This window comes from Etheostoma spectabile, unplaced genomic scaffold (genome assembly GCF_008692095.1).
Source record: "Etheostoma spectabile isolate EspeVRDwgs_2016 unplaced genomic scaffold, UIUC_Espe_1.0 scaffold00018784, whole genome shotgun sequence".
NCBI classification, from domain to species: Eukaryota; Metazoa; Chordata; class Actinopteri; order Perciformes; family Percidae; genus Etheostoma; species Etheostoma spectabile.
The window spans coordinates 27,339-41,135 of record NW_022604463.1 but is presented as its reverse complement, the minus strand read 5'-3'; the positions used below and the strand labels follow the sequence as shown (position 1 = coordinate 41,135).

The 13,797-nt window shown below is 42.7% G+C and overlaps 7 non-coding genes and 8 pseudogenes across 7 annotated transcripts; all 15 read right to left on the bottom strand.

Moving 5' to 3' along the window:
- Positions 1-329: 329 nt before the first annotated feature.
- Positions 330-447, bottom strand: LOC116682032 (uncharacterized; annotated as a pseudogene).
- Positions 448-733: 286 nt separating this feature from the next.
- Positions 734-852, bottom strand: LOC116682042 (5S ribosomal RNA). The gene has a single exon (XR_004330180.1). It is a non-coding gene; the product is annotated as a 5S ribosomal RNA (ribosomal RNA).
- A 286-nt stretch (positions 853-1,138) lies between these two features.
- Positions 1,139-1,257, bottom strand: LOC116682030 (uncharacterized; annotated as a pseudogene).
- A 286-nt stretch (positions 1,258-1,543) lies between these two features.
- LOC116682031 (uncharacterized) lies at positions 1,544-1,661 on the bottom strand (annotated as a pseudogene).
- A 284-nt stretch (positions 1,662-1,945) lies between these two features.
- On the bottom strand, positions 1,946-2,063 carry LOC116682035 (uncharacterized; annotated as a pseudogene).
- Positions 2,064-2,736: 673 nt separating this feature from the next.
- LOC116682036 (uncharacterized) lies at positions 2,737-2,854 on the bottom strand (annotated as a pseudogene).
- Positions 2,855-3,140: 286 nt separating this feature from the next.
- Positions 3,141-3,259, bottom strand: LOC116682034 (uncharacterized; annotated as a pseudogene).
- Positions 3,260-3,542: 283 nt separating this feature from the next.
- LOC116682038 (5S ribosomal RNA) lies at positions 3,543-3,661 on the bottom strand. Its single transcript, XR_004330177.1, has one exon. It is a non-coding gene; the product is annotated as a 5S ribosomal RNA (ribosomal RNA).
- Positions 3,662-3,947: 286 nt separating this feature from the next.
- Positions 3,948-4,066, bottom strand: LOC116682028 (5S ribosomal RNA). Its single transcript, XR_004330175.1, has one exon. It is a non-coding gene; the product is annotated as a 5S ribosomal RNA (ribosomal RNA).
- Positions 4,067-4,747: 681 nt separating this feature from the next.
- Positions 4,748-4,866, bottom strand: LOC116682029 (5S ribosomal RNA). Its single transcript, XR_004330176.1, has one exon. It is a non-coding gene; the product is annotated as a 5S ribosomal RNA (ribosomal RNA).
- A 286-nt stretch (positions 4,867-5,152) lies between these two features.
- LOC116682037 (uncharacterized) lies at positions 5,153-5,261 on the bottom strand (annotated as a pseudogene).
- Positions 5,262-5,547: 286 nt separating this feature from the next.
- LOC116682033 (uncharacterized) lies at positions 5,548-5,666 on the bottom strand (annotated as a pseudogene).
- Positions 5,667-5,952: 286 nt separating this feature from the next.
- On the bottom strand, positions 5,953-6,071 carry LOC116682027 (5S ribosomal RNA). The gene has a single exon (XR_004330174.1). It is a non-coding gene; the product is annotated as a 5S ribosomal RNA (ribosomal RNA).
- Positions 6,072-6,357: 286 nt separating this feature from the next.
- LOC116682041 (5S ribosomal RNA) lies at positions 6,358-6,476 on the bottom strand. Its single transcript, XR_004330179.1, has one exon. It is a non-coding gene; the product is annotated as a 5S ribosomal RNA (ribosomal RNA).
- A 681-nt stretch (positions 6,477-7,157) lies between these two features.
- LOC116682039 (5S ribosomal RNA) lies at positions 7,158-7,276 on the bottom strand. The gene has a single exon (XR_004330178.1). It is a non-coding gene; the product is annotated as a 5S ribosomal RNA (ribosomal RNA).
- Positions 7,277-13,797: the final 6,521 nt, after the last annotated feature.

The following is a 13,797-nucleotide window of genomic DNA, read 5'->3' as shown; positions in this document are numbered from 1 at the left end:
GCTTGGCTTCCGAGATCAGACACTTTCAGGGTGGTGTGGCCGTAAGCAACCATACGGGCGAAATCCAGCTATTTCTAGATGTGAAGACCTGAAGGTTCTCATACATTACTTAGACTTGGTGGACTTGTTGTCTTCCAGAACTTATTATTTATTCATACTGTGGTCAAACAGCAAGTATTTTGAATCTTACTTGAAATGTTGAACACTGAGATTGTTTATTTTAATTCTAAAGAAGAATGGTGCTTCAAAAAAAAAGTTTGTCCTCTATACAGTTTCCTTGTTTGCTCTACGTCCAGCAAAGAAGCCACAGCGCCTTAGGCTAACTAAAAAGCTTACAGCACCAGGTATTCCCAGGCGGTCCCCATCGAAGTACTAAGCCGGCCCAACCCTGCTTGGCTTCCGAGATCAGACGAGAGCGGGCACTTTCAGGGTGGTGTGGCCGTAAGCAACCATACAGGCGAAATCCAGCTATTTCTAGATGTGAAGACCTGAAGGTTCTCTTACCTTACTTAGACTTGGTGGACTTGTTGTCTTCCAGAACTTATTATTTATTTATGCTGTGGTCAAACTGCAAGTATTTTGAACTCTTACTTGAAATGTTGAACACTGAGATTGTTTATTTTAATTCTAAGAAGAATGGTGCTTCAAAAAAAAAAAAGTTACGTCCTCTATACAGTTTCCTTGTTTGCTCTACGTCCAGCAAAGAAGCCACAGCGCCTTAGGCTAACTAAAAAGCTTACAGCACCAGGTATTCCCAGGCGGTCTCCCATCCAAGTACTAAGCCGGCCCAACCCTGCTTGGCTTCCGAGATCAGACGAGAGCAGGCACTTTCAGGGTGGTGTGGCCATAAGCAACCATACAGGGCGAAATCCAGCTATTTGTAGATGTGAAGACCTGAAGGTTCTCATATCTTACTTAGACTTGGTGGACTTGTTGTCTTCCAGAACTTATTATTTATTTATGCTGTGGTCAAACTGCAAGTATTTTGAACTCTTACTTGAAATGTTGAACACTAAGATTGTTTATTTTAATTCTAAAGAAGAATGGTGCTTCAAAAAAAAAAGTTACGTCCTCAATACAGTTTCCTTGTCAGCTCTACGTCCAGCAAAGAAGCCACAGCGCCTTAGGCTAACTAAAAAGCTTACAGCACCAGGTATTCCCAGGCGGTCTCCCTTCCAAGTACTAAGCCAGCCCAACCCTGCTTGGCTTCCGAGATCAGACGAGAGCGGGCACTTTCAGGGTGGTGTGGCCATAAGCAACTATACGGGGCGAAATCCAGCTATTTCTAGATGTGAAGACCTGAAGGTTCTCTTATCTTACTTAGACTTGGTGGACTTGTTGTCTTCCAGAACTTATTATTTATTTATACTGTGGTCAAACAGCAAATATTTTGAACTCTTACTTGAAATGTTGAACACTGAGATTGTTTATTTTAATTCTAAAGAAGAATGGTGCTTCAAAAAAAAAAGTTACGTCCTCTATACAGTTTCCTTGTTTGCTCTACGTCCAGCAAAGAAGCCACAGCGCCTTAGGCTAACTAAAAAGCTTACAGCACCAGGTATTCCCAGGCGGTCTCCCATCCAAGTACTAATCCGCCCAACCCTGCTTGGCTTCCGAGATCAGACGAGAGCGGGCACTTTCAGGGTGGTGTGGCCGTAAGCAACTATACAGGGCGAAATCCAGCTATTTCTAGATGTGAAGACCTGAAGGTTCTCTTATCTTACTTAGACTTGGTGGACTTGTTGTCTTCCAGAACTTATTATTTATTTATACTGTGGTCAAACTGCAAGTATTTTGAACTCTTACTTGAAATGTTGAACACTGAGTTCGTTTATTTTAGTTCTAAAGAAGAATGGTGCTTCAAAAAAAAAGTTACGTCCTCTATACAGTTTCCTTGTCAGCTCTACGTCCAGCAAAGAAGCCACAGCGCCTTAGGCTAACTAAAAGCTTACAGCGCCAGGTATTCCCAGCGGTCTCCCATCCAAGTACTAAGCCGGCCCAACCCTGCTTGGCTTCCGAGATCAGACGAGAGCGGGCACTTTCAAGGTGGTGTGGCCGTAAGCAGCCATACAGGGCGAAATCCAGCTATTTCTAGATGTGAAGACCTGAAGGTTCTCATACCTTACTTAGACTTGGTGGACTTGTTGTCTTCCAGAACTTATTATTTATTTATGCTGTGGTCAAACTGCAAGTATTTTGAACTCTTACTTGAAATGTTGAACACTGAGATGTTTATTTTAATTCTAAAGAAGAATGGTGCTTCAAAAAAAAAGTTACGTCCTCTATACAGTTTCCTTGTTTGCTCTACGTCCAGCAAAGAAGCCACAGCGCCTTAGGCTAACTAAAAAGCTTACAGCACCAGGTATTCCAGGCGGTCTCCCATCCAGTACTAAGTCCGCCCATCCCTGCTTGGCTTCCGAGATCAGACACTTTCAGGTGGTGTGGCCGTAAGCAACCATACAGGGCGAAATCCAGCTATTTCTAGATGTGAAGACCTGAAGGTTCTCATACATTACTTAGACTTGGTGGACTTGTTGTCTTCCAGAACTTATTATTTATTCATACTGTGGTCAAAGCAAGTATTTTGAACTCTTACTTGAAATGTTGAACACTGAGATGTTTATTTTAATTCTAAAGAAGAATGGTGCTTCAAAAAAAAAGTTTTGTCCTCTATACAGTTTTCCTTTTCAGCTCTGCGTCCAGCAAAGAAGCCACAGCGCCTTAGGCTAACTAAAAAGCTTACAGCACCAGGTATCCCAGGCGGTCTCCCATCCAAGTACTAAGCCGGCCCAACCCTGCTTGGCTTCCGAGATCAGACGAGAGCAGGCACTTTCAGGGTTGTGTGGCCGTAAGCAACCATACAGGGCGAAATCCAGCTATTTCTAGATGTGAAGACCTGAAGGTTCTCATATCTTACTTAGACTTGGTGGACTTGTTGTCTTCCAGAACTTATTATTTATTTATGCTGTGGTCAAACTGCAAGTATTTTGAACTCTTACTTGAAATGTTGAACACTAAGATTGTTTATTTTAATTCTAAAGAAGAATGGTGCTTCAAAAAAAAAAGTTACGTCCTCAATACAGTTTCCTTGTCAGCTCTACGTCCAGCAAAGAAGCCACAGCGCCTTAGGCTAACTAAAAAGCTTACAGCACCAGGTATTCCCAGGCGGTCTCCCTTCCAAGTACTAAGCCAGCCCAACCCTGCTTGACTTCCGAGATCAGACGAGAGCGGGCACTTTCAGGCTGGTGTGGCCGTAAGCAACCATACACGGCGAAATCCAGCTATTTCTAGATGTGAAGACCTGAAGGTTCTCATACCTTACTTAGACTTGGTGGACTTGTTGTCTTCCAGAACTTATTATTTATTTATGCTGTGGTCAAACTGCAAGTATTTGAACTCTTACTTGAAATGTTGAACACTGAGATTGTTTATTTTAATTCTAAAGAAGAATGGTGCTTCAAAAAAAAGTTACGTCCTCAATACAGTTTCCTTGTCAGCTCTACGTCCAGCAAAGAAGCCACAGCGCCTTAGGCTAACTAAAAAGCTTACAGCACCAGGTATTCCCAGGCGGTCTCCCATCCAAGTACTAATCCAGCCCAACCCTGCTTGGCTTCCGAGATCAGACGAGAGCGGGCACTTTCAGGGTGGTGTGGCCGTAAGCAACCATACAGGGCGAAATCTAGCTATTTCTAGATGTGAAGACCTGAAGGTTCTCTTATCTTACTTAGACTTGGTGGACTTGTTGTCTTCCAGAACTTATTATTTATTTATACTGTGGTCAAACAGCAAATATTTTGAACTCTTACTTGAAATGTTGAACACTGAGTTCGTTTATTTTAGTTCTAAAGAAGAATGGTGCTTCAAAAAAAAAAGTTACGTCCTCTATACAGTTTCCTTGTCAGCTCTGCGTCCAGCAAAGAAGCCACAGCGCCTTAGGCTAACTAAAAAGCTTACAGCGCCAGGTATTCCCATGCGGTCTCCCATCCAAGTACTAAGCCGGCCCAACCCTGCTTGGCTTCCGAGATCAGACGAGAGCGGGCACTTTCAAGGTGGTGTGGCCGTAAGCAACCATACAGGGCGAAATCCAGCTATTTCTAGATGTGAAGACCTGAAGGTTCTCATACATTACTTAGACTTGGTGGACTTGTTGTCTTCCAGAACTTATTATTTATTTCTGCTGTAGTCAAACTGCAAGTATTTTGAACTCTTACTTGAAATGTTGAACACTGAGATTGTTTATTTTAATTCTAAAGAAGATGGGTGCTTCAAAAAAAAAAGTTACGTCCTCTATACAGTTTCCTTGTTTGCTCTACGTCCAGCAAAGAAGCCACAGCGCCTTAGGCTAACTAAAAAGCTTACAGCACCATGTATTCCCAGGCGGTCTCCCATCCAAGTACTAAGTCCGCCCATCCCTGCTTGGCTTCCGAGATCAGACACTTTCAGGGTTGTGTGGCCGTAAGCAACCATACAGGGCGAAATCCAGCTATTTCTAGATGTGAAGACCTGAAGGTTCTCATACATTACTTAGACTTGGTGGACTTGTTGTCTTCCAGAACTTATTATTTATTCATACTGTGGTCAAACAGCAAGTATTTTGAAGTCTTACTTGAAATGTTGAACACTGAGATTGTTTATTTTAATTCTAAAGAAGAATGGTGCTTCAACAAAAAAAGTTTTGTCCTCTATACAGTTTCCTTGTCAGCTCTGCGTCCAGCAAAGAAGCCACAGCGCCTTAGGCTAACTAAAAAGCTTACAGCACCAGGTATTCCCAGGCGGTCTCCCATCCAAGTACTAAGCCGGCCCAACCCTGCTTGGCTTCCGAGATCAGACGAGAGCGGGCACTTTCAGGGTTGTGTGGCCGTAAGCAACCATACAGGGCGAAATCCAGCTATTTCTAGATGTGAAGACCTGAAGGTTCTCATACCTTACTTAGACTTGGTGGACTTGTTGTCTTCCAGAACTTATTATTTATTTATGCTGTGGTCAAACTGCAAGTATTTTGAACTCTTACTTGAAATGTTGAACACTGAGATTGTTTATTTTAATTCTAAAGAAGAATGGTGCTTCAAAAAAAAAAGTTACGTCCTCTATACAGTTTCCTTGTTTGCTCTACGTCCAGCAAAGAAGCCACAGCGCCTTAGGCTAACTAAAAAGCTTACAGCACCAGGTATTCCCAGGTGGTCTCCCATCCAAGTACTAAGTCCGCCCATCCCTGCTTGGCTTCCGAGATCAGACACTTTCAGGGTGGTGTGGCCGTAAGCAACCATACAGGGCGAAATCCAGCTATTTCTAGATGTGAAGACCTGAAGGTTCTCATACATTACTTAGACTTGGTGGACTTGTTGTCTTCCAGAACTTATTATTTATTCATACTGTGGTCAAACAGCAAGTATTTTGAAGTCTTACTTGAAATGTTGAACACTGAGATTGTTTATTTTAATTCTAAAGAAGAATGGTGCTTCAAAAAAAAAAGTTTTGTCCTCAATACAGTTTCCTTGTCAGCTCTACGTCCAGCAAAGAAGCCACAGCGCCTTAGGCTAACTAAAAAGCTTACAGCACCAGGTATTCCCAGGCGGTCTCCCTTCCAAGTACTAAGCCAGCCCAACCCTGCTTGACTTCCGAGATCAGACGAGAGCGGGCACTTTCAGGCTGGTGTGGCCGTAAGCAACCATACACGGCGAAATCCAGCTATTTCTAGATGTGAAGACCTGAAGGTTCTCATACCTTACTTAGACTTGGTGGACTTGTTGTCTTCCAGAACTTATTATTTATTTATGCTGTGGTCAAACTGCAAGTATTTTGAACTCTTACTTGAAATGTTGAACACTGAGATTGTTTATTTTAATTCTAAAGAAGAATGGTGCTTCAAAAAAAAAAGTTACGTCCTCAATACAGTTTCCTTGTCAGCTCTACGTCCAGCAAAGAAGCCACAGCGCCTTAGGCTAACTAAAAAGCTTACAGCACCAGGTATTCCCAGGCGGTCTCCCATCCAAGTACTAATCCAGCCCAACCCTGCTTGGCTTCCGAGATCAGACGAGAGCGGGCACTTTCAGGGTGGTGTGGCCGTAAGCAACTATACAGGGCGAAATCCAGCTATTTCTAGATGTGAAGACCTGAAGGTTCTCTTATCTTACTTAGACTTGGTGGACTTGTTGTCTTCCAGAACTTATTATTTATTTATACTGTGGTCAAACAGCAAATATTTTGAACTCTTACTTGAAATGTTGAACACTGAGTTCGTTTATTTTAGTTCTAAAGAAGAATGGTGCTTCAAAAAAAAAAGTTACGTCCTCTATACAGTTTCCTTGTCAGCTCTGCGTCCAGCAAAGAAGCCACAGCGCCTTAGGCTAACTAAAAAGCTTACAGCGCCAGGTATTCCCAGGCGGTCTCCCATCCAAGTACTAAGCCGGCCCAACCCTGCTTGGCTTCCGAGATCAGACGAGAGCGGGCACTTTCAAGGTGGTGTGGCCGTAAGCAACCATACAGGGCGAAATCCAGCTATTTCTAGATGTGAAGACCTGAAGGTTCTCATACCTTACTTAGACTTGGTGGACTTGTTGTCTTCCAGAACTTATTATTTATTTATGCTGTGGTCAAACTGCAAGTATTTTGAACTCTTACTTGAAATGTTGAACACTGAGATTGTTTATTTTAATTCTAAAGAAGAATGGTGCTTCAAAAAAAAAAGTTACGTCCTCTATACAGTTTCCTTGTTTGCTCTACGTCCAGCAAAGAAGCCACAGCGCCTTAGGCTAACTAAAAAGCTTACAGCACCATGTATTCCCAGGCGGTCTCCCATCCAAGTACTAAGTCCGCCCATCCCTGCTTGGCTTCCGAGATCAGACACTTTCAGGGTTGTGTGGCCGTAAGCAACCATACAGGGCGAAATCCAGCTATTTCTAGATGTGAAGACCTGAAGGTTCTCATACATTACTTAGACTTGGTGGACTTGTTGTCTTCCAGAACTTATTATTTATTCATACTGTGGTCAAACAGCAAGTATTTTGAAGTCTTACTTGAAATGTTGAACACTGAGATTGTTTATTTTAATTCTAAAGAAGAATGGTGCTTCAAAAAAAAAAGTTTTGTCCTCTATACAGTTTCCTTGTCAGCTCTGCGTCCAGCAAAGAAGCCACAGCGCCTTAGGCTAACTAAAAAGCTTACAGCACCAGGTATTCCCAGGCGGTCTCCCATCCAAGTACTAAGCCGGCCCAACCCTGCTTGGCTTCCGAGATCAGACGAGAGCGGGCACTTTCAGGGTGGTGTGGCCGTAAGCAACCATACAGGGCGAAATCCAGCTATTTCTAGATGTGAAGACCTGAAGGTTCTCATACCTTACTTAGACTTGGTGGACTTGTTGTCTTCCAGAACTTATTATTTATTTATGCTGTGGTCAAACTGCAAGTATTTTGAACTCTTACTTGAAATGTTGAACACTGAGATTGTTTATTTTAATTCTAAAGAAGAATGGTGCTTCAAAAAAAAAGTTACGTCCTCTATACAGTTTCCTTGTTTGCTCTACGTCCAGCAAAGAAGCCACAGCGCCTTAGGCTAACTAAAAAGCTTACAGCACCAGGTATTCCCAGGTGGTCTCCCATCCAAGTACTAAGTCCGCCCATCATTGCTTGGCTTCCGAGATCAGACACTTTCAGGGTGGTGTGGCCGTAAGCAACCATACAGGGCGAAATCCAGCTATTTCTAGATGTGAAGACCTGAAGGTTCTCATACATTACTTAGACTTGGTGGACTTGTTGTCTTCCAGAACTTATTATTTATTCATACTGTGGTCAAACAGCAAGTATTTTGAAGTCTTACTTGAAATGTTGAACACTGAGATTGTTTATTTTAATTCTAAAGAAGAATGGTGCTTCAAAAAAAAAAGTTTTGTCCTCTATACAGTTTCCTTGTCAGCTCTGCGTCCAGCAAAGAAGCCACAGCGCCTTAGGCTAACTAAAAAGCTTACAGCAAAAAGGTATCTTTGAAGGGGCAGCCAAAGACCTAAAGGATATCGGAATCACCGATCTTCCCCCTGTATCACCAGATGACAAGCCCAACCGCAAAAGAAAGGCTGCATCTACCCCTTCGGGACTTACCAAAAATAAAAAACGTGTCCCTACCCCCTCACCGACCACACTACCACGGAACATTCCACCAACAGGACCCATTTCCAAACCTCCACAAATTGAGCCAATTCAACCTGACATATTTAACCCTGAACAAGGAGCCCCAATTGAACCTCTACCAAATATGGTCCCACAAATGGTAAACCAAGGTCACAAGATAGGATCTCCCCCTGACCCTGTATCTGTCGCAACCCGGTCTGTCGGAACATTCCCCCGCTCACGCCAAGTCACCCTGATGGACATTATCAAACTGGAAGAAGAAAAGGATAACCCGAATCAGACAGAAAACACCACACCGACGTCAGATACGCACAGATACATGAGTTTCCCCTCTCCCCCGATCTCCGACCAATTACTGAACCTCTGGTTTGGCATCCCAACCAAAAAGAGCCCATCCCCAAGCTCCAAGAGAGGATCCATCCAGACCAGTCCCCACACTCCTCAGACAAAACTTGCTGAGTCCAAAAATACCCCCAAAAAACCCTCCACAACTACAGATACCTTCGAAAGATGCCAAGAAATCGTTGACCTTACCATGTCGGACCAAACCCACAGCAAATCCCAGACCCACAACACACTCCCCAACCACTCACCATTCCCCAAAAAATTGTCCACTCCCCGAAAGAAAACTCTAGGACTACAGGCCAAACGTACCATCTTCCCCAAAGCGGTAATCACCCCTGAAGTCCAAACTAAACTACAAACTAAAATCTAACTGACGCCACGATCACACCTCAAAAAATCTACTGGAACCTCCCATCCCCTTATTCATAAATCCCCCTTGGGATTATACACAGGACCTGCAAAGGATTCCAGGAAGGAAACCCATCCCCAAAAACCTCAACTAAAACAGGGACAACTAAAGAACCAATAGAGCTCCGGAACATCTAACACCAAACCAACAAATATCCCCCACCACTCCTCCTGGCCCCTCCAGACCACTAACCATAGCCGATTTCGACCTCCCCCTCTCCCCTCCAAGTACAAAATTCACCCGCCATCCCCACAAAGGTAACAAGTACCAGTATTGGACGCTTAAACCAACTAGAAGAATTTTGATAATTGGGGATTCAAACCTCTCTAAACTCCCATTGATCCACAACAAGAAAGTCCAGGTAGACTGCTAGCCTGGTGCCAACTTCTCTCACGCCATAAATATCCTTAAGAACAAAACTCCAACAATTGACACGGTTGACAAGGTCATTCTGTCCTTCGGCATCAACGAAAGGTCACGTAGGGATACTTTCCTCATGGACCGGCCCCTTAACAACCTGATCCGGGCAGCAAAAGCAACCTTCCCTCATTCAAAAATACTTATCCCGGTCATCAACTTCTCCTACCTCTTACCCAAGGAAGAGAGAGACACAATCAAAAAACTGAATATACTGATCCGTCAACTCCCCTACCACATCCCCTGCCTTCCAAGAGATTTACAAACAGAAAAGGATGGCATCCATTGGACAAGACCCACGGCCAACACCATGTGGCAACACTGGGCAACTTTTTTAGGGAGGATCAACTAAATCCACCTGATCCTTCCGAAAAAACAATCATTAAACTTTCAGAGACCTATGTTCTAACCAAAGCACAAAAACAACTGCTGCAAAAAGGCCTTTCCTTTGCCCCTACCCCATCCTCAACAAAAAACTACAGACAAAGTCTCTGGACGGACTTAACAACCTACCACCGTAGACTAAAACTCCATAGCTACTTTGGCCCAAACACCAGTGTCGTGCCAACACCATTTCAACCAAAGTCCAACCAGACCTGCAAACTCTCCCAGAAGAACTAATTTGATTAATATAAATGGATCAACAAACCATGGTAAATCTTGGCCCCTACCCCGAACGCCCTAATCTCACCAAAACAGAGGTGCAAGCCCTAAAAGATCTCCAGGAAACCACTTCTATCGTAATTAAACCAGCGGACAAAGGTAGTGCAATTGTGGTCATGGACCGTACACAATATGTTCAAGAAGCCCTGAGGCAGCTAAATGACATCAGGTATTACATCCCCTTAACAGAACCCATTCATGAAGAAACATCTTGTTGAATAAAAATTATCCTGGACACAATGACACAGACCGGACTCGTTACAAAAAAACAAAACGAGTACTTAAAAGGACAGAACCCACGGAGAAGACTCTTCTACCTCTTACCCAAGATACACAAACCCCCGGACAATTGGCCAATCCCTTACAAAATCCCACCAGGACGACCGATTGTCTCAGACTGCGAGAGTGAAAGCTACAAGATAGCCAAATTCATTGATTTCTACTTAACTCCCCTCTCCAACAGACATGTCAGCTACGTAAAGAACACTTATGATTTAATTCAAAAAGCCAGGAGTCAGACAGTTAAACGTGACTCAATCCTCTTTTCCATGGACGTGGAAAATCTTTATACGAATATCGAAACACATCAAGGCCTTAAAGCAGTGAGGGCCACAATGGATAATTACCCAGACCCATCAAGACCGGACTCTTACATTCTTGAACTCCTCCACCTTAGCCTGACAAAGTACGATTTCGACTTTGACAATAGACACTACCTCCAAATTAAAGGCACAGCCATGGGTCAAAAATTTGAACCAGCATATGCTAATATCTACATGGCCAATTGGGAGGAATCCATCCTCCCAAAATGTATCAAGCAACCAACTTGCTACTTCCGCTACCTGGATGACATTTGGGGCATTTGGCATCATATGCAGGAAGAAATTGGACAATTCATTGACAAGCTAAATTCACACCATTCTACAATTAGCCTTAAGAAAACCACCAGCCACACAAGTATGGACTTCCTGGACGTAACCACTTTTAAAGACCCGGACTTCGCCAATACAGGACACCTGGACACTAAGGTCTACTTCAAACCAACTGACTCCACCACACGTGCTTCCACCCAAGACATACATTCAAAGGTATTTTAAAATTGCAACTAATAAGATTCCGCTGAATCTGCTCCAGGAAGGAAGACTACAATGTGGCAAAAATGATACTTCTGAAGGCCCTCCAAAAACGGAATTACCCCAGATCACTGTTCCGAACAGTTCTTAAGGAAGTACAACAGCTACCACCAACACCCACTCAACCAGTAAACATCCCCCCAAAAGTGGTCCCTTTCTTTCACAACCTACTCCTCTCCTATACGGCCCGGGCCTCCAAATTGGCAAAACATAATCACTAATTGAACAACACGGAACTCGGACAGCAACTCAGAATTATCTCAGCTCATCGTAAGAATCTCAACCTAAGGGACCTACTAACTTGTGCAAAGTTACCAAAACCCGGAAAACGACCTCCTTCCCCAGGCCGATACCGCACCGCAACCAACCCCACTACAAAACCATGTACTCCCTGCCAAGACACATTTCACTTAAACACAACAACTGTGTTTATTTGATACGTTGCAGGAAATGCGGCAAGATGTATGTTGGAGAAACTCGCAACTCTTTATCTTCCCGCCTTTCAACCCGCCACTACAATATCAGAACAAACAAGAAACCAAATACATACCTGGCGAAACTTTTTGGACCAAAAAACACGACCCCGGTTGGACAACACAAGAAAGACGGAAAGCTGAAAGACATTGGATGTGGAAATTAGAGACCCTGCATCCTAAGAAACTGAACAAAACCTACTATGGAGAGTAATGATAAATAATTGTAAATAGTTAATAACACCTTATGTAAATAGTTTTAATGTTCATCTTAAACTTCCTTCATTGTTCTTGCCGTTGTTGGCCTTGCAAATGATTGTATGTATTCACTTACCGATTCATTAAAGAAAAAATAAATAAATAAAGAAAAATAAAAAAAGGAAAATATGGGACTCATGACGATCAAAAGCTATCTACTCATATAGACATGTGAGATGCTTACTCTGAATATCCCATCATCCCTTCAAAAACAAACATAATTTAACAGAGTTGCATGCTCCTACAACGGCAGGAACAAGTGAACAATTACTCTCCGAATAATTCATGGAAGATGGACTCAACCTTTTGCCAACCTTTTATGGACTTTCTTACACCTTCTCCCTCCCAACCCCCCGTTAAGGGTGGGCGGGGGGCTTGGGAAAAAAAAAACTCATGCGAATAAAGCTGGTGAAACTGTTGATGCTTCATTAAGATCAACGTGCAACCTAGCTAACAGGTGAAGAACACACCAAAACCACTAGCTAACTTACTGTGAGGCGCATGTCCGCACTGTTCTCCGACATGACAACCTCTTGTACAAAACTAAAGTAACAAGCCAATTTTGTAAAATGTAAGGAGTAGAAAGAGCCGATATTTGTGTTAAAATGTAAGGAGTAGACGTAAAATGTCGCCACAAAATAAATAGTAAAGTAAAAACATCAGAAAAATCTACTTGAGTACAATAAAGAAGTATTTGTACTTTGTTACTTCCCATCTCTGGTTACAACAGACTTATAGCTAGCTACCTACCTACGTTAGCCACGTTAGCTCTATTAGCCCCGCTGCTAAACTCTGGGTAATGTTAGCTAGCCAAGAAACGGTAGTAGCCTTAGCTTACCAACTTGACATTAGCTACATAACAACAAGAGGTAACGCACTCCGTTTCAGTCAGAGCTCAGTTGACTTTATTTGCTGAGCAAATTATAAATATACGTTAGCTACATACATTCATGTTGTGTTGCAAAGAAAATACCTTAGCATGCTAAATGTTCTGTATTTATATAGCGCTTTTCTAGTCTTAACGACTACTCAAAGCGCTTTTACATCATACATACATCATTCAAACACTGTGGCCGAGGCTGCCGTACAAGGTGCCACCTGCTCATCAGATAAACACTCACACTCCGAGGCGCAGCACCGGGGGTAACTCGGGGTTCAGTGTCCTGCCCAAGGACACTTTGACGTGGGACTGCAGGGCCAGAAATCGAACCACCAACCTTCCGATTGGCCGGCAACCGCTCCACCACTGAGCCACAGCCGCTAACAACGTCAATCAGCTGGCAAACAAACTTACTTTTAGTGCGGGCAAGAAGTCCTTCGATGTTTCTCTCTCTGTCTCTATATAATTAATTTATTTATTATTCTGTGCATTTTTCTGCTGATGCTGTCATCACTTGGCAACTTAACCCTTGTGTTGTCCTCGGGTCAAATTTGACCGGTTTACAAAAACGTTTTATGTCAGAAAGAATGTCTCAAAAAGTGACAAATTTTGAAAAACTACAAAAAAGCAGGGAAAAAAGTAACAAAAACATTCATTTTTCAAACGCTAAAGAGAAAATCAGAAAAATGCTAAAGAGAAAATCAGAAAAAGCGACAAAAACCCCCTCAAAAACAACGGAAAAAGGGGCAAAGAAATTATTAAAATAAATTGACTAAAACATAATTTAAAAAAAGTCAAAAAATAGGAATAAAATTGACAAAAACAGTGAGAAAAGCACACAAAAAAACAATGAGAAAAACACAATGTTCAACCCAGAAATACATTAAGTTGCAGGTCAATGGGAAGACAACACAAGGGTTAAAAGAAGAGAACAAAAGTTGATTCTTTACTGTGATGGGGAGAGAGCGCCCCCAAAATCTCTTCTGTGGAGAAAGATTGAATTACTCCCTTCTTTCATTTGGATGAACCGGACCGAACAGAAGTAAGTAAGCATGTCTAGGTATTACATTTTTAACAAATGTTATTTTTTTTTCAT